Source organism: Protopterus annectens, chromosome 7.part0 (assembly GCF_019279795.1).
Source record: "Protopterus annectens isolate FY-2018-M chromosome 7.part0, PAN1.0, whole genome shotgun sequence".
NCBI lineage: Eukaryota > Metazoa > Chordata > Ceratodontiformes > Protopteridae > Protopterus > Protopterus annectens.
Window position 1 is genome coordinate 418,500,841 of NC_056739.1, and position 20,209 is coordinate 418,521,049.

The window sequence follows — 20,209 nt, forward strand, 5'->3', positions numbered from 1 at the left end:
GCAACAGAATTAGTAGGAAGCTAGCAGGGAATACTGCTGGAGCTTGCAGGTGAAAACAATTAGAAGCAGGCAATTACACAGGCAGAATAGTAGCTCAGCCAAGCACTTAAAACTCTGCAAACAGCAGTGCAGGATGTTTCTCTCAAGAGACACTGCAAGACAGGAGTAAGTTATTAGAAGTGAAAACTGAAAAAGCTGAACTCAGAGCAGAAATGCTAGGGGCTGCCATAGCTGTCATAAGGTGACAATGCAAATGGTGCCAGACAACCCACAGTGAGGAGACGGAGAAGAGTGTACAGGCCCAGGGTCACCTACCACGGGTTACATGAGCTGGAGATAGTAGAGCGCTATAGAGTGGACAGAGACCTCCTGCAGCAAATTGTCGAGCTGTGCAGGCCACGCCTCACACACAGAACCAACAGAGGGGAACCCATCCCAGTGGAAACCAAGGTATGTGTTGGCCTAAGAATACTAGCAACAGGTACCTTCCTGAGACCAACTGGTGATATGATGGGGATATCACAGGCATCAGCCTCCAGGGTACTGCACCAGTTCCTGGATGCCATGTCAGCACATGTCGGTGATCATGTATATTTCCTTAATGCCCATGAGGTATTGGCCAGCAATATGCGTCTCTTCCAGCAAATAGCGGAATACCCTGAGGTAGTGGGTGCAATAGACTGCACGCACATACACATCAAAGCACCAGCCAGTGAGCGGGGTAGGGCCTACATTAACCGCAAGGGCTTCCCCTCCATCAACTGCCAGGTTGTGTGTGATGCCCAGGACATAATAATGAATGTGTGTGCTGGCTGCTCTGGGAGCTACCATGATTCCCATATCTGGCATTTGACGCAGCTGTACCAGACATTTGCCACTGGGGACATCCCACATGGACACCTAATGGGGGATGCAGGTTATGCACTGGAGCCATGGCTGATGACACCCATCAGAAATGCACACACACCTGAACAGCAACGCCATAATGAGGCACACGCACAAACACGTAATGCAATAGAGTGTGTGTTTGGTCTGCTGAAGTCATGGTTCCAGTGTCTGGACACATCTGGTGGAGCCTTGCAGTACTCACCAACTACATGTACCCAAATTGTCATGGTATGTGCTATGCTACATAATATGATCTTGTGAAAATAGCTGCAGCAGGACCAGCATAGGGCCGGGCCAAACAGCCCCCCACCATTGCCAAGGCCATCACAGGCAGAGCGTGACTGGGAGGAGGAACAACCTGAGCCTGCCCCAGTAGGCAGAAGGAGGTGTGCCCACTATGCCCTGGCCTTGGCAAAGAGGCAACACATAGCACATACACTGGCTCAGTAGGAACCCTGGGAATGATACCCCTCTCTGACTCACTCATATAATAACAGGGATGCCTAAAATGACATAACCTGCTCTCAAACATGTACAGGGAGTGTAGTATGTGCATCCAACAGAGGCAGCCCTGCAGCACCACCTGAGGCATGAATGCCATGTGTAAAGCAATGTAACACCATGTAGTATATGCACACTTGATGACCCTGACTAAAATCCTACCCTCACCAAGCATGATGCCACAATATGACGATGAGATGATCAATTGCAATAATTGGCTGAAGTATTGCAGTTAGTCAAAGGGGATCCAATGTGTGCCAGCCTGGGATGACATGCTGAGCATGACATGATGCTCCACCTGCTATGGGTGGCATGCACCTATCAGTCCAGGCATTATGGATACTGGCAAAGGCTGTTGTTACCCACAGCGTGCCCTGAATAGGTAAGGCTCAAAACACAAACCCACCTCCATAGGTATCACAAGGGATAAGAACCTAGATGTAATGCTACCCAATGCCAGAAGTCTAAACAGCAAGATGCATGCAGTCTAAACTCCCCCAGTATGGAGAATGTTGATATCTGTCCTGTAACAGAAAACTGGGTCAAGGCTCACAACAGCACCCTAACACTACCAGGCTACACCTCATACTGTGCTGTACAGCCTCAAAACATGGAACAAGCTACAAAAGGAGGGTGACTATCAATAATTGTCAAGGATAACCACACCCCCATGTTGGTACCACAACAAGAAGCAGCATGGACTAGCCATGGTCAAGTAACAGTGGCTAAAATTGCCTCCCAGTTAATAGCCTGCTACAGACTACCGTCCTAACACCAGGAACTGCACCTGGCCTATGTTGGAATACATGAATATATCAAGCCCTCCAAACCACATTATATTGGGTGACTGAAAATACCCAGACATAGACTGGGAGCATTATACTAGCTCCAACACTGTAGGACAAAAGTTCCTAGAATCCGTAAACCAAAATGCCCAGGAACAACGTACCACTCCCACAAGAGGGGTAAGCATACTGGATGTGATAATCAGCAACATGGGTACTGGATGGCCAGATGAGAAGTGTATCCCTCACTGGTAAGACCAGACCATAGAGTAATCCCACTGGATATACACATCCTGACCACAGTCCCTGGCCAGAAAACCACAGTGAAAAACATGTAGAAAGCAAAAGTTGCACTCCTCCAAACTGATGTGGAATCCATTAAAGGCCCTGTGCAGGTACAAAATATGGGCCACACCTCAGAACCTGTTGTACAGGCATTCCATGAACACTGCCAGGAATGCTTGGATTATGCAATCCCAAATAAAACCAAGACACAATGCCATACACGCAGGCATCTGGCATGGTGGACTCCAGCCATTACCAAACCATGCAAGAGAATGAGGAAGCTACTACATGATAAAGCAAACATAAAAAGGGAAGTAATCACTGATCAGTAGTATGGCAATAAAATATGTCCACACATACAATCCACTAAGGCCAGCTACAACAAGTTGAATCTGTGAATCTTGAGGCAATCTTACACCTGATGAAGTCTCACTCTGAGATGAAAGCGCTAAAACCTGTTTTCATTTGTATCTCTTTTGTGAATAAAGTAGAGTTTTCTACAGTTCATTTCATGCCTTGGAGTTCCTGCCATAACTGAACATTTTATGGACCTTTACTTGTTCCTTTTTGTTGTTTTTGCAATGTTACATCTACCCCAAGTACACAGACAACCCTCAACTCCCCCCAAGAAATACAAATATATGTGAGAGATGCAACCATTTATCCAAACCGGAGGCTGAGCTCCCCCAACTCAGTACTGTCAAAACTAGTCAGGAGGAGAAGGTAACCAGACACACCACAAACCCAGTCCCACATAGACCTATCACAACTGCAAACCAAAGACATAAACACAGAAAAACATTCCCGGAGGCCCTAATTACAAACACACCACACCAACAGAGGCCTCCAAAGCAGACACCCAAGTAACCACAGCCTCCAAACATAGCACATGCAACAGATAGTACACAAAGCTGGTGTGCCAAACAGTCACAGGCCAGAAGGAGAAACAACATGCCTAATACAGTTGTAATAGGTGACTCCATAGTCAGACACACTGCTGTCCCACTCACCAGACTGAACAAGGGAAAGGGTACAGTAAGCTGCCTGTAGGCTGCTACAATACGCCACATAACACAAGTACGCAGGTCATCCCAAAGCAAGTAGAAATATGATGCAGTCATTGTCCATGCTGGCGTGAATGACCTGAGATGTACCTCCCCGGACTACATGAAAAGAGACATAGATGAGCTCTCCAATTATGTAGTCCAGGCCAGTATGACACTGACCATTTGCAGCATCCTACCCTCACCAAGAATGATGCCACAGTACAAACACAGAATGATCAGCTTTAACAAGTGGCACAATTACTGGTGTCATTCCAAGGGGATCCAATGTCTGTCTGCTTGGGATGTCATGCTTGACAAGCCACGCTGCTGTTCCAGGGATGGCTTGCACCTGTTAACCTTGCGCGTCTGGATATTGGATAAGGCTTTTGCCACTTCCATAGAGCCTTTCATAGGCAAGGCTAAAAAGACTAACGCACCACCCTCGAAAACATAAGTGGAAAGAAACATAAGGGTAATGCTGACCAATGCCAGATGTGTAAACCTCAATATGCATGCTCCCGAGGCCCTCCCCAGTATGGAGAACATTGATGTCTGTGCAGTGACAGAAACCTGCAGCAAGCCTCCTGACAGCACACCAGCACTACCAGGTTATACCTCATATCATGCGTTATGGCCCCCAAACCTGGACCAGAACATAAAAGGAGGGGGTGTATCCATATTCAGCACAAACACCCATACGTCCAGGTAACTGACAATGCACGAAGCATTGGAGACCACCCACGTGCAACTAACCATAGGCAAAATTGCTGTACAGTCTGTAGCATGCTACAGACCACACTCTCACACACAGGAACCCCACCCAGCCGTCCTGAAGACACTGGACAGTATTAATGTCTCACCAAATACCAAACAAGGTACTCACAAATTACCACATAGGTGGTAATCCAATATGTATGGAAGGAGTAATCATGGACCTAGGGACACAAGTGGACAGTAACCTGTTATGTGACACTCACATTGCCAACGTGGCTAGGAAGTCTGTCTATATTGGACACCTTATCATGAAAGGATTCACATCTACGTCAACAGAGGTCATTGTGCCCCTATACTGTTCTCTTATCAGACCCATAATCTAGTACAATGCCTCATTTGGGATGTACCTTACCCGACACCTGCAGCAGTTAGAAAGACCTCAAAGGTACCTCACCAAGAGGCTAAAGGGTCTCAAATATATGTCATATGCTGCCTGGCTGTAGACACCCCAGCTGAATGCAGTCACATACTGCCTACACAGAGGTGTTGTATGCCTGTTGTACAAGGCCATGTCCAACACAGGAGTAATGGACATGCTCCACCCCAGAAAACCCAAAGCCATCGGAGCTGTGAGAGTGAGAGATGTCAACCTCAACACCTAATGAAATAGGATGTGCTGGAGGGACAGATACATAACCCAGAGGCTCCCTACACCCTGGAACAGAATCCCACTCCATGTTAGGCAGAGCCCCTCACTGACACTCTTCAACAGGAATCTTGCCAAGTGGATGGATGATCATAGATGTACACTGGGGTCTTCACTGTGTCACGTCCAGACAGAGGCACAGTAAAGTAAATCATAAATGGCCATAATATTCACATAGCAAGGGGTGGCGAAAGCCACACACACTCTGGCTAGGCTTATAAATGCCCTAGGGTGGATAGCCTAGTATGAACCTATGAAGATACAAATTGTACAGGACACTAAGGATAATCACAAGGCTTTCTTAACTGATGGTAGGAACCTTGTTGGGAATTCACAGATATGCTCTGAATCACTCAAATATTACAAACAACATACCAAACACACTCACACATTGCCAACATCCAACCTGACAGGTGTAGTGCAACCCCCCCCCCCAAAAATGCAAAATATCTATCCCAGCAGAGTGCTGGCCCCCTGACATTGCAGATGCTGAGGTAACAGCCAGCATCTACAAAGCAAAACACACAGCAGCAATGGTATGAGATGGTGTCCTGGACTGAGTCCAACATGGACTCCAAGAAGAATGGAATGCCAAATCACACTACTGCTCAATGTCAGCCTTACCACAGGATATGTACCCAAAGAGCAGTGTACAACAACAGTGATCCTTCTCAACAAAGGTGTTGCCTGAATGGATACTGCAAACTTCCACCCCAGAATCCTGACAAGCTTGGCCTGCACAGCTATGGAAAGGATCAGCATGTACCGCAGACATAAAGATATTGGGGACCTACTGACACCGGACCCTACCCAGTGTGGCTTTCTTAAGTGCAGGTCCTGCCCCTTACATGTTTGACTCATTTGAAACAGTCATTAAGGTCATTGATGAGGGCAATGTGGTCCACACAGCGTAGCTGGACCTTGCAAAAGCTTCTGTACAATACCCCACTTGTTCATTATAGATAAGCTCACCAGCTTAAATATAAACCCCTATGTCAGTAGAGGGGTTGCAAACCAGACCAAGGACAGAACTGACATGGTCAGACATGCTGCAGCCATGTCAGACTACAAACCAGATATAACTGGCATCCCACAAGGCTTGGTCCTGGGACCACCCTCGTTTGGTATATATGTCCCATAGGTGTAGGCCAACATGGAAGGACTGTGTCTGAACAAGTCTGCAGAGGACTACAAACTGACCACCATATCTGACCCTCCAGCTGACACAAGCATCCCACAAAAGGGCCACATAGAAACAGACAACTGGTGCCATAGCCATGTTAGCAAGATAATTGCAGAAAAGTGTATAGTCAACCCCTGTGGATATACAGTAAGTGCCCACCAATTACCACATAGGTGTTAACCCATTAAGTACTTAACATGTAATCAGAGACCTGGGGACACAAGTTGATAGATATCCTGCATTGGACAAGCATATGGCTGTAGTGGTTACAGAAACATACCATATACCCACATAATCATGAAGGTTGTCAGATCTAGATCAGGGGAGGTCATTGTGGCTCTGCAGTCATCCTTCATCAGCATTACAATTGACTACAATAGCCCCTGTGGGATGTACCTCAGCAGACACCTCCATCAACTGTAAAGTCCCCAAAAGTACCTCACCAGGAGTATCAAAGAGCTTGAACAGATGCCATGTGTTGCCTTATTAAACAAACAGCAGCTCCACACACTGCCATACTGCCCACCCATAGGCAAGCTGTGCCTGATGTATAAAGCCATGTCCAAGCTGGAATCAATGAACATGCTGCACCTTGTACAATCTGAATGGCAGTGAGCTATGCACATGAGAGACCTGAACCCCAGCACTGACATACATAGGACAAGCTGTACTGAATGATCCATAACACAGAAGCCACCCCCACTATTGAGTAAACTCCCAGTACAAGTTAGCCAGAGAGTCACTCATCGACTCTCCTCAAGAGGAATCTTGATGAGTGGATGGGAGATGGTAGGTTTACCCTGGGTATCACTGTTATGTCATGGGTAGACGGAGGCACAGTATACTAACCATGACATATGTCATGGCAAACTCCACTTACAATGTGTGTCGAAGGACAAACACACTCTCCGACTAGCATTAGAAATAGCCTAGGGCACATCGCTAGTGTTTGCCAATGTACACCTATGTTGTGGAATACACTTACCAATGTTGGACAAGCCTGGTGTAAGTAGTTCATATCTGAACATATTGCAACATGGTCAGATGTGCACAATTGGCCCCTAACCAGGCTGTTGTGCTCAGTATGGAAATGTAAAGCAGTGATAGGACTAAAGCACAGGATACTGTCCACCACAGTGAAAGTACTGAACCAGTACACGATACGGTACTACAGTGTTAGGTCAGTATGAAAGGATGTTGACAACTGTATGCAAAGTATCCCATGCAAACCCTGCAGGCACAGTATAATCCCTGTTGTGTTCAGACACAAAGCAGTTGGACAGTAACTACACAACATGACACACAACACACAACCATAAACGTGAGATATTGTTGAAGTTCACACTCATCCACAAATGTGGTGGGCTGCAGAGTTCAACATATGGAAAGCTCACACTGGGCATGCTCGCACACTTTGATAAATGAGACATATGTCAGACAACATGCCATGGAAAGCCTGAACTGGGCATGCTCACACACTTAGGCCAAATCTCAGTTTAGCAGTTGGCCACACATATCTGGTATTTGTACGTGTTATTCCAGGAATCAACTACATTACAGCAATATGCCCAGTGCGCACAGTTAAATGACTACAGAGACATAAGTGATATAGTGGATCCCTCTCATATTCAAACATCTTCCACAGATACACAAGTTGTTCATAGAAACAGGGAATGCTATGGCAATAAAGACCTGCAAACAGTCTATCAGCAACATATATTGTGCATCTGACAATTAAACATATGGGTGTAGAGGTCAACACTAGGCTGTTTGCCCTGGGGAATGACAGCTTAGCCAGAGAGTCCTTGGCATTTGCCTCCCCAAGTACAGTAGGCTACTGTGCCACTGTAAAGTAGGTCACATAAGGCACTGTGTGAGGCTAGTGTGCTGTGCCTCTGCCAAGCAGGGACACAGTGGAGATCCCAGGGGTTGAATTTGCTAAGCTGCATCCATGTTGTTGGTGTGTGCTGGAAGAGGGTTGGTGAGGACCTCTAACAGTAAGTGGGTGTCAATAACAGACTGAGGGGAGCCTTATCTGCATTGTCTGGACAATTTCACTGTCAACACTTTGTCGTGACGATTATGAGGGATTGAAGTGTCGTGCCAGTACTGTTCAGAGATGTCCTCCCTCTGTGGGCTACTGCTCTGCAATGTATTAGCTCACTCTGTCTGTTGGACAGCTCATATATGGCTGGTGTACACCTGACAGGTGTCCTGTTGTGGAGGAGTCATGGGTATATTTGGGATAGCATGATCAATGCAAACCTTCCACATGCTCATAGAATGCAATTGTCAAGGATTATGCAGAGTGGCCTGTATAATCCCCCAGCATGGGTCCTTTGAAGTCTTCCAACACAGTCTTCACAGGTGTAAAGTCTGCTTTTGATAAATACACTTTGTTTGCAGTGACAACCTTGCCTGGGGGTGGGGATGGGATATGGATGTCCAGGGAAAAGTGGGTATGGTCAGATATCAACAATGGTGGTCTACCTCTGGTGTGGAACAGTGAGTACCCATGTTGCAGATGGTCAGGTGCAATATGTATTCCCCCTTGTGGCTGTGGTGAGTGGTTCTGCCATAGCACATGGACTCGCAAATTGTAGTGGCTGTAGGGTAATGTTGTAGAGGCCTGAGTAGTTCCCACACACAATATACCTGTACCTGACGTTAACAACTGGAATGGTGTATGTGAACACCTGCATATCTTGGCACTGTTCCCAGGGAAGCAAAGTGTGTGTCTTGGATGTGGGAGGGGTGGTCCGAACTGGTTGTATTGTGTGTTACAGGTCCTGTGATCATGAAGCATGGTATAGAACATAACCTGCCAGTGCTGATGTGCATATCTGACCCTGACGTAGGTAGCTTCAAATGCATATATATACTATCCCCTACCTTACAGGTAGTACTAGATGTACATACCTCTGTAGAAATAATGATGTCAGCACCCTTGCCCAGTAATTCGGATAGTGCGCTCTGCTAATGCGTCTCCCTCAAGTGTCATAATATAGTTAGGTAGGGGTTTGAATCCTGCAAATGCTCAGTGTGTGTCTGTGTGTGTGGATGAGCGGGGTTGGTGTGTGTGCAATTCTGTGTGAGGGAAATGTCCCTTTTTGCAACTGGGAAAACACACTACAGGATGCACATTCCCCTTTCTAAACACTGATGATGTCAGCACCCTATAAGTACAGCAGGAGAAGGGAAACCTCCTAGTAATAGTGCGCTCTGCTAATGTGTCCATCTTGAGTGTCATCACATACTTAGGTAGGGGTTTGAATCCTGCAAATGCTCAGTATGTGTGTGGAGGGGGGTTAGTGTGTGTGCAATTCAGTATGAAAGAAATGTCCCTTTTGGCAACTAGGAGAACACACTACAGGATGCACATTCCCCTTGTAAACAGTGATGATGTCAGTACCCTATAAGTACAGCATGAGAAGGGAAACCTACCAGTAATGCGTATAGCGCGCTCCGCTAATGCGTTAGTCTAGAGTGTCATAACATAGTTAGGTAGGGGTATGAATCCTGCAAGTGTGTGTGTTTGTGTGGGGGGGTTAGTGTGTGTGCAATTCTGTGTGAGGAATATGTCCCTTTTGGCAACTAGGAGAACACACTACAGGATGCACATTCCTCTTTCTAAACAGTGATGATGTCAGCAACCTATAAGTACAGCAGGAGAAGGGAAACCTCCCAGTAATACGAATAGCGCACTCTGCTAATGTGTTCGTCATAGAGGTAGAGGTAGAGGTAGCCCTAGTGGAATGAGTTCTGATCCCCCGTGGAGTAGGTTTTCCATGTTGTTTGTAGCAGAAATGGATGCAGTGTGCTATCCATTTGGAAATGGTTTGCTTTTAATTGGCCTTTCCCTCTGCCCCTGTAGCGAAGCGGACTAGCAGCTGGTCAGATTTTGTGAAAGGTTCAGTTCTGTCAAGGTAGAACATGAGCTGTCTGTGCACATCCAAAGAGTGCAGAATCCTTCCTTTTTATTCTGAGAATTAGGGAAAAAGGTTGGTAAATGGATGGACTGGTTTAAAGCCACACTGGATACCATTTTGGGCATAAATGATGGGTTAGTCCTGAGGGAAACCCTGTCCGCATGGAAAATAATGAAGGGTTCCACAGCCATTAGTGCCTGTAACTCAGACACTCTTCTTGCTGAAGTGATGGCTAGAAATAAGGCTGTTTTCCAAGAGAAGAATTTTAACTTTGCTGTAGCAGCAGGCTCAAAAGAGGGAAGCATGAGCTTCTCTAGTACAAAGTTAAGGTCTCAGGCAGGGGTGGGATGTCTCTTTGGGGGCCTTAAATTGTTAGCTCCTCTCAGGAACTGTTTGATGAGAGGGTGAGAAAATAGAGGTGGCTCAGTATTGTAGTGAGCTGAGATGGCAGAGGCATGAATTTTAATTAATGAAAAGGATAGGCCTTTGTGGAGTAGCTCTGCTAGGTAATCTAGGGTTTGAGGTAAGGTGGGCATAGCTGTGTCCTTTCCTTGAGACTGGCTCCAAGAACACTATCTTTTCCAATTTTCTGAATAGGATTTCCTAGTACTAGGCCTTCTGGCCTCAAGGATGATGTCCAGAACCTGTTTGCTGAGGGTTGCTGGTGATGTATTCAGGGAATAAGCCAGGCCCCAAGGTTCAGGGTTTGCAGCTGTGGATGCAAAATCTGTCCCTCCTGCTGGGACAGCAGGGAGGGGGTCTGATGTAGGTGCCAGGGTGGCACTGCTGTCAGACTGCATAGGAGTGGGTACCAGTGCTGGTGTGGCCAGTCTGGGGCAATAAGGATTGTCCTTGGCCTGTCCTGTTTGATTTTGACTAGTACTTTTGAGAGGAGGGGCAGAGGAGGAAATGTATAAATTGAGAGGTTTTCCCACGTAAAGGATATGGCATCCATTTTCTATGCTTGGCTGTGGGGATTTCTGGTGAAAAATTTGCTCAATTGATAGTTTTGGGAGGAGGCAAAAGAGGTCCACCTCTGGAGTCCCCCACCTGTGGATTAGAAGTCTGAATGAGTTGGGTTCCAGCTTCCACTTGTGTGGGTCCAGTAGATTTCTGCTTAAGTCATCTGCCAGTGAATTTTGTTTGCCTGGCAGGAATTGAGCCTGCAGGTGCACTTGGCTACTCAGGGCTGTGTTCGACAGGGCCATGACTAACCTGCAGAGAGGGTAGGAATGAGTTCCCCCCTGCTTGTTTATGTACCACAAAACTGTGGTGTTGTCTGTCTTTATCAGGAGTTGTCCTGGAAGGATAAGGTATTTGAAGGCTGTCAGAGCATTCTGTACAGCTAACATTTCTTTTTGATTGATATGCAGGGGAATTTGTTCTGGGCTCCATTTGCCTTGAATGCATTTGCCTGCCATGTGAGCCCCCCACACATAGTCTGATGCATCTGTTGTCAGTGTTTGGATGGTGAGGGGTTGAGTGAAAGGAAGTCCCTTGTTGTGGTTGCATCCCTCTGCCCATCAAGGGAACTCTGCCCTTAGACAAGGAATGATAGGAATCAGTGTTTCCAGGTCCTGAGAATGTTGACATCAGAGACTTTTTAAGTACCATTGAAGTTTCCTCATATGCAGTCTTGCATATGAAATTAGCAGAATGAATGAGACCATGAACCCTAGGGCTTGCAGTATTTTTCTTGCAGATAGCTGGGTTTTGGTGGCCATTAGTTTGAAGTAGTTTGCCAAATAAGCCTGTTTTTCTGGAGTGAGGAATGCCATCTGGGAAGTTGTGTTCAAGCTTGCTCCCAGGAATACAATCTTTTGGTTGGGCACTAGTTGTGATTTCTTTTCGTTGATGGTTTACCCTAGAGAAGTTAGAAGTCTCTTTATAAATGCCAGGTGCTGAAGCAGCAATTCCTGACTGTCCGCCTGAATCAGGCAATCATCCAAGTATGGGTAAATTTGAATATTTCTCTGCCTACAGTATGCAATGGCTGGATCCAGGCACTTTGTGAATACCCTGGGCACAGTAGATAAGCCAAATGGAAGTGCAGAGAACTGATAGTGCTTAGAGCCTGCCCTGAAACATAGATAATTCTTGTAGGATTCCCTTATGGGGATGTGCAGATAAGCTTCTTTTAAGTCTAGCATAGGAAGAAGCTGTTGCAGAGTCAACATTTAGAATTTTGGGACCACCAAGAAAGTGTTGAGAATTGACAGATCTAGGATAGTGTGCCAAGAGCCCTATTTTCTGGGCACCAGGAATAGTCTGGAGTAGAAATCCTGTCCCATTTGCTCTATTAGAACAGGTTGAATAGCCCTGATACTTTGAAGAGAAAGTACTTGCTTTTGAGCCTCTGCCCACTGATTTGGAAGAAGGTCTGGCAACCCTCTTGGGGTTGGCAGTGAGTGGAAGTAGAATCTGTATCCCTGGGATATAATGTTTAGGACCCATCAGTCCCGGGTAATGGTCATCCAGTTTTGTACATGCAGGGTGAGTTTTTCTCCTAGGGGTGCAAGTACTTGGGCTTTGCTGGGAAGGAAGATAGACAAGTCATTGTGAACTTTTTCCATAAGGGGGTGGCTTACCACTCCCTGATTTAAAGGAGGGAGCACTCCATTGTTTAGATCTCTGCATACCCTGATATTGTAGTCTTGGTGGCCTGTTGCCTCTGGGTTGGGATTGAGAATGCCTGGGAGGGACTGGAAAGGACCAGTTTTTAGAAGGCCAATGCCTACTGAATCTAGGTGGCTGCACCTGTAAGAAATCTTTAACAGTTTGCGTAGATTTAGCTTTTTCCTCCATCTTTTTAAGAACTTCTTCTGGTTTTGTGCCAAGCAACCTTTCCTGGTTTAATGGAGCATCTAGTAATTTTGCTTTGACATGGTCTGGCAAGATTTGCTCCTTCAGTCAAGCATGCCTTCTCAATACAGACCCAGTGACAGCAGCCGTACAAGATGCTTCTAAGGCATCAAAACCACACTGCAAAGTATGTTTACTAACTTGGTTTGCAGAATGCATTAACTGTTGTAAATCTTTATTTTCTGTAAAATATGGAAGCAACAACATTTTTTGTTTAATTAGTTTCATAATATGCTGTTGGTACTTCAACATGTGAAACTGGCAATTCAAAGCCCTGTCTTACCCCATCTGTCTAAAGCTCTAGAATTCCTGTCCGAAGGGGTAGGATTTTTGGCTGTAGTAGACTTAATGCCTTTAGGTCCCTGGGAAATAGTCTCTGGATCCACAGTGGGATTCTTAAAGAGAAATTTGTGAGAGTCAGGTACACTGTAGTACCTGTTAGGCTTTCTAGGAGCTGGTGGTAAAGTGTCAGGAGTAAGACTGGATTCCATGAAGACATCATGTACAATGTCCAGGACAGGGGGTATAGCTAGAGGCCTGTGCTGAGGCAAGTCTAAAAGTTCTCTGAGTCTCTTTTTGAACTGAGGGTAGCCCTGGCATTCCCAGTGGAAATGCTCTCTTAAAGTATGCAAGGTGTCACCAAAAGAAAAGTCTTCTGGAGGGGATAAAGAGGGTATGGAATCCTCTGCATCTGAATCCTCATAGGTAGATAAGGGTATGTCCTGATAATCAGAGGGATCAGAGTCATCGGACTCATGGTCTGTAGAATCAGAAGGAAAATCAATTCTTTGTCTTTTATAGGGGGAAGGCTGGATTCCTCTAATTAAAGTTATAAGGTCTTCAGCCATTCTAAGCATTTGTTTCTGTGGCAAGGGAGCTTGAGCATGATTTTTGGTCATCGGTTTTCTAGGCGTAGTACGAACTCTGGGCCTGAGAAACTTAGTATTTTTAGTCAAAAACAAAGCTGTTGGTTTCATGCGAACATCAGAAGGCCAGAATACACCCTCAGAAGCCAGTGGCTGCACAGCGGCTCCGGACCCATCCAAGGTAGAGACATCCACAGGTTCCATAGTCGAAGAAGCATCTTGTGGCATACCGGACTCCGAATGGGTCTCAGCAGAGGCCCGTAAATCTGTAGAAGTGGGTATCAGGGGCTGCGAAAGCATCTCACTGAGTAATGGCAAACTGGCGACTAGCTTAATGGAAGCATTGTCGGCAGTTTTGGACCTATGCGGTCTGTGTCTATCTTTATTCTTACATTTTTTCGGAACATCAACAGTCGGATGGCTTATGGAAGCCATTTCAGAAAACGGAGAACAAGATCGAAAGAATTTAGCGACAAAGATAGCCCAACAATGAATAGTTTGGGCATTAAACAAGGCACAAAACCTACAGCGAGAAACGTCATGGTCTGGGCCTAAACAGATGACGCAGTAAGAATGAAAATCTCTGTGAGGTATTTGCTTTCCACAGGCAAGACAATTGTCAACTTTTTCTGACATCGGTTAGAGCAAGATAATAGGATCCCCAATGGGGTACATAGCTTTAGAAGACTTCCGGTTTGAAAATCGAAAAACGAAAATTTCAGGAAGCAGCCGACTGGCACTTGCGAATTGCTTCTGCTTCAGGCTCCCACGCGGCAAGAAAAGCTGATGTAATGGCATTGGCTGCATGTTTTATACCCCCGATGATCTGACGTCATGGAAGAGGTGACAGCATCCGACGCAGAAATCCCAAGACTCTGGTATTCAGGCTGACTGAGGGCTACCTGCAGGCAGATAACCCAAGTGTGATGACTGCAACAGTGAAACATGAAGAACATCTGAAATTTAAATGAACATTTCTGGAACAGGTTGTTTAGACTGCTTTGCCCAATTTTTAACTTTAAACCACATATTTACTGGTGCATTTACTGTAGAAGTACTGTTTGACATTTCTATATAATTTACATTTACTGATGTATTTAAATATATTTACTGTCTGATTTAACTAGAAAATGCATTGTATCAAAAATGAATGCTCACATAAGGAAAGCTGAATTTACATTGGGAAGGTTGTCAGATGTCTCTCAGCTTTTTTAAACCCCCACTTATAAGGCTCATCTTAGCTCTGTGACATCACACTGGAAACTTGAAAGTCTGTTGCCTACTTTGGCGACGGTTAAGTTTTCCGATACATTGCTGTTAACTGGATAATGTCCTTTACACATATCTTGGAGAGTCTGAAGTTCTTTGAGACTTTACTATAGATTTTCTGAAATAGGAACACTGCTGCTCTGTAATACTTGTCTAATTGCTGATAGATTTGCAAGGTTGCTATAGGGTTTTGAGACATAACTTTAACTGCAAATATTGCCCCCCCTGCATCGATGGTGGCTTGCCATTGTAAGAATTGATAGGACTGCAGAGTACTGGAATGAACTGAAAAAAATGAGAATGAGACGTTAATGAATGTCTTTATCTTTTAATTACCCAGAACTGTTCTGAACAGATGTCATTCTCTCCTTTATATGCCAAATTCTCTTGTACCTTTCAGAATAAAAGTCGGCATAGACTGTAGTTTGGTTAAGAATGATGTTTTATTATGTATAGTGGAGGCAAATGCCAACAATATCCAAATCAAATCTTAATGTCCATAGCTTCTGCAGTCATTATACTGTCCGCAGATTCTGTACTCAAAATGTCAAATCTTATGGTCTCTAATAACATTGCTGATAATTATGTCTGTAGCTACTGCACTCATATTCCTTCCCTCCTATAATTAATATTCTGAAATGCTGGATATTTTACCTGACTTCTGCACTCACTCTTGAGTCTGTACCAAACTTCTGAGGACTGCACTGCAATGACTTTTTGCACATCAGTCCAAATGAACTGTATCTACCAAACCCTGTAATTTTCTACATACCTCCTTAACTTTGTTCTCAAGCCTCATACTATCTAAACAAGATCTGCTTGTACTCACTGTACTGCATTTTCCATTAGCACATTTTATTCTTATCAGTATTCTTGATTAAAGGTTATATTCACTGATTGAAAGTGCATTCACTGAAACTGGACGCAAAATGTGAAGGCCTGCTTTAATATGGCTGCATTTCTAGACTTATGCAAAGACAGTATTGTATTTTTGTTTAACAAAATGCATTTAAATGAAACCTGATCTTACAATTGTGAACTATGAAGTATATTGATCATTTCCCCCTCCCAAGATACTCCCCATCTTGAAATAAGAAATTAATTTTGTACTTTAAATTGGGATTAAGTCTGAGATCTGTTTCTTCTGTATGGGTTCTGATACAAGCCTCATCAGTCCTACCTCATTTAGAGCATCAACATCAGTGCTGCTCTTTGTAGGGCATCAGTAATTGCTCAGCTCATAGATGTTTCTAAAACAAATTTGAGATCATAGATGGTATATTCATGTCTTGAAACAATATATCATCAGATTACCCAAACTACTTGGCTGCTTAACCTTATTTTGCAGCACACAGTATATATATATATATATATATATATATATATATATATATATATATATATATATATTCACTTTATAACATCAAAATGCTGAAATATTGAATTTCAGTATCTCGAGACTATAAAACCGAATCCACAAAACACCGACAAACAAAAACCGCGAAACCACATAACCGAAAACACCGCATACACTACACTAAACATACAACACAACACCCACATCACAACATAAACAAAATAAAACACACATACACAACTCACACACACATAAGCAGGGGGCAAGCCCCCCTGCACCCCCCACACCCCCCTACTTATTTATACTAACTCCAAGATTGCACAACAAACACAACACAAAAGCTCACTCACACACGCACATTCTCCAATCCCTCACACACACTCTAACTCCCACTCAAAACCCTTACAAAACACTCACTTACCTGACATAACACCTACATCCACAGTGGCACCGCGCACCACCAAAACACAAACCCGGACATTACATAGCGCAACTTCATAACCGCGAATTCGACATATATTCAACATATGTGAAATTTGCGATTATGAACGTTCGCTATTTCAAACATTTGACTTTATAGCTTCGAGATACTGAAATTCGACATTTCAGTATTTCGATGTTATAAAGTGAACCTATATATATATATATATATATATATATATATATATATATATATATATATATGTATCTGTGTTTTATTACTTTATTATTCTTCTGTGGGTTTGAATTGGCATGGAAGGCACATAGAGCACATAAGACATGTTGCCCTAATTTTACATTCCTATTAGAATTCAGAGTGATCCATAATAGATATAGAAATGTAGAAAAAAAATATGTATATCTATATATATCATAATCACACACTCATTGCTTGCGTGTGTTAGAACAGTAGTAGTTATGCTTCATCCTCAGCTTACATTGACTACTTTGCAGCATTTTGTGCTAAAACAACTTTGGAACTGTTCACCTAATTGCTTTAATATACACACCGCCAAATTATAGCAATGCAAATAACTAACAGAAGTCAAAGATATGTTATAGTATACTCATAAGCTAAACATACTTAGTACATTCCAGAAGGAGGCAGAGTTTTCAAAAGCAGCATGGCATCTTGACAGGCAAGTGCATCTCCCTTCTCTGACACAAACAATATTATATCTACTGTCACTAACCTTTTAAACAGACCTCAAGTCCTGCAGCAGCCTTCTCCCTAAATCTAACCTTCTGCTTAAACAATGCCTGACCTATTCTCCCAGTGCATTAAACATACATTGACACTTTCATCCCCATCTACAGTATGTGCAAACATTTAATTTAGCTTTGCAAAGTCTCAGGCAGTCAATACTAATTAAACACATTTAATAAAAATATCAGACATGTTAGAAGTTCATTACAGATGCCATTCATGCAGCCACTTTCCAAGTACTGAAGAAATCAGCTGCAGAAAGGGATCTACTGTAGACAGAATTCAAGAATAGTACTGATAGTCACCTCTCCAGTGACAAGTTACCTCCCACATCCAGGATGTCAGCCAAACATGCTACCGTTAAGAGAGAAAGTAACCCATGTCATCTCCATTTTTCCATCGAAGCATATAGTCACTCAGTGCCATGAATTGTGTTGGGTGAGTTTAACATTTACTCCAACTTCCAAGCCTAAAATTCCTCTTCTTTGATTTTTATCATATACATGCTGCTGAGTGTAGTGATGGACATGTTTTGTTGGGGGGTGGTATTAGAGTGGCTTGATGTTCCTGGAAAGCATCACCAACAAATGTGCCTGCAGGAGACAAATTACTGTATTTCCTGTTGATCGTTTTGAGACCCCACATATGCAGTCCTCAGAATACAGAGTATTATCATTAGGTTGCTTGTCATAACTGATTTGTTGGTGTTCAAGGAATAGATTCAAGAAATTCATCTTGAACATAAATCTTTGTCATACATGGGACATAAGCCACCCTGCTGTACTACTACTTACAGAAAAGGACAGCATAGGAGTGTGAACTGTTTACAGCGTTGAAAGCTGTCATGTATTTAACTTAAGCAGACAGATTTGAAGTGTCACTGATGAATGAACAGCTTTAAAAGTTAGACACTTCACTCTACTAGAATATTTTTGTGTGACACAGCAAAATGTATTAGAACTTTTAAAGTTGTTCAAATACTTCAGACGCTGGTCTGTAGTGGACACTGTTAATGCAATGGCAAAAGACTGGTGCATAGTAGAGCTGGAAGGTACTTAAAAAGCTTTAAGTATCTTTCTTATATCAGAAAGGTGCTTAAAGTTACTTTTCTAAATTTCAGGGCATAATCATGGCGGATCCCTGTACTACATCATAATAATAAAGATAAATGTAGTGTAATAAATTCAGAGGTTGTGATCTCTCGCAGTATTCCCCATATTCTGAAATACAGTCACCTTACAGTTGTTATGTATAATGAGCAGAACAGCTCCGCTCCACATAGTCACTGAGGTAAAGGAAAAACTAATATTGTTACAGTGAGTTTTTTTATTTGCTCTTTTGGAGTTCAAAGTGATTTTTTTTTAATACAAATTGTGATAAGGAGTCTATTATTTTGCTTAGGGGGATTTCATGAATATTAAATTGTAAGCATTGCAAAACCTCTAACAAGAAACTTGAAGATTTTTTAGACCACAGATGTCCAGCCTTACTCTTAGGTGTCCACTGAGACAAACATCCAGTCTATTATGCATATTCCATTCGTATAGAAAAAATAAGAGAATGGAGAGAAAGAAGAAAGGCCTTAAACAAAGGAAGCAGGTGTGTGTGTGTGTGTATGTGTGTGTGTGTGTGTGTGTGTGTGTGTGTGTGTGTGTGTGTGTGTGTGTGTGTGTGTGTGTGTGTGTGTGTGTGTGTGTGTGTGTGTGTGAGCCTGCCTCATACACCCACTCCTTCATCCAAAATCTACTGATGTAGAAAGACCCATAAAATGAAGAGAATACAAAAACACAATAGATTTTCTCTCACAAGGGAAGCAGATAGAGTTTGTGATGCCTGAGACACTACACCCATACCAGATATGCTTGTAGGTATAGGGCTAAGTGAAGGAAATGCTAGGACCTTAGTTTGATTCCAGACCAACTATGCCAAGGTGTCTAAAGGCAGAAAGTGTGCTGAATGCTTCAAGCTCTGATCAGGCCTCTGAGGAATTAGCAACTGCACCTTAGCTGGATGCTGGCTCTTAGGTGCCTAAAATTAGTATAAAATATCTCCCTTATGCTCCCTCTGCTACTTCTGTTATGGTGCCTTTTTGACAAATACTTGAGCCTCCTATTTCCAATTATATGATTTTTATTTTCTGCAGGGTTTCCTTCTGCGTCCTTACTGCCTCACATTCTGGTTGTCACCCTCTCTTTGGCTACATTATAACCATTGTCCTTCTGGTTGTCAGGCACCTATAGCTCTAGCCTTTAATTACAACCATTTTACACAAGATTATTTGGCTGTTGCACTGAGACCTTCCCTATCCCTGACACCCAACTCACCTCTTCTACTTCCAGGGTTCCCCTACAGAAAAGGGGGGAAGGGAACAAAGATCATACCCAAAACCATGCAGTCAACTCTTGATACAGATGTGAAAGAGTAGGACCATTTTTATTTAGACCAAGATCTGTCTCCTGTGGTATATGATAATGATGACCCCATTTCTCTTAGTCCTCCTCTAGGGGGATGCTGTCATCAATAAAATGTTGGGCCTGATGACATCCATTTTATGTGGAAGAGAGAGACAGAAGAGAAACTCAAGTGTTTAGCTCTTCTCCCAGTCATCCAGGTGTTTAAAGATATTTCTGAG

The 20,209-nt window shown here is 43.6% G+C and overlaps 1 protein-coding gene across 1 annotated transcript in view; it reads right to left on the reverse strand.

Moving 5' to 3' along the window:
• The window catches only part of SRRT (serrate, RNA effector molecule), a gene marked incomplete in the record, with an annotated part of 984,080 nt that overhangs the window by 794,837 nt on the left and 169,034 nt on the right, over positions 1-20,209 (reverse strand).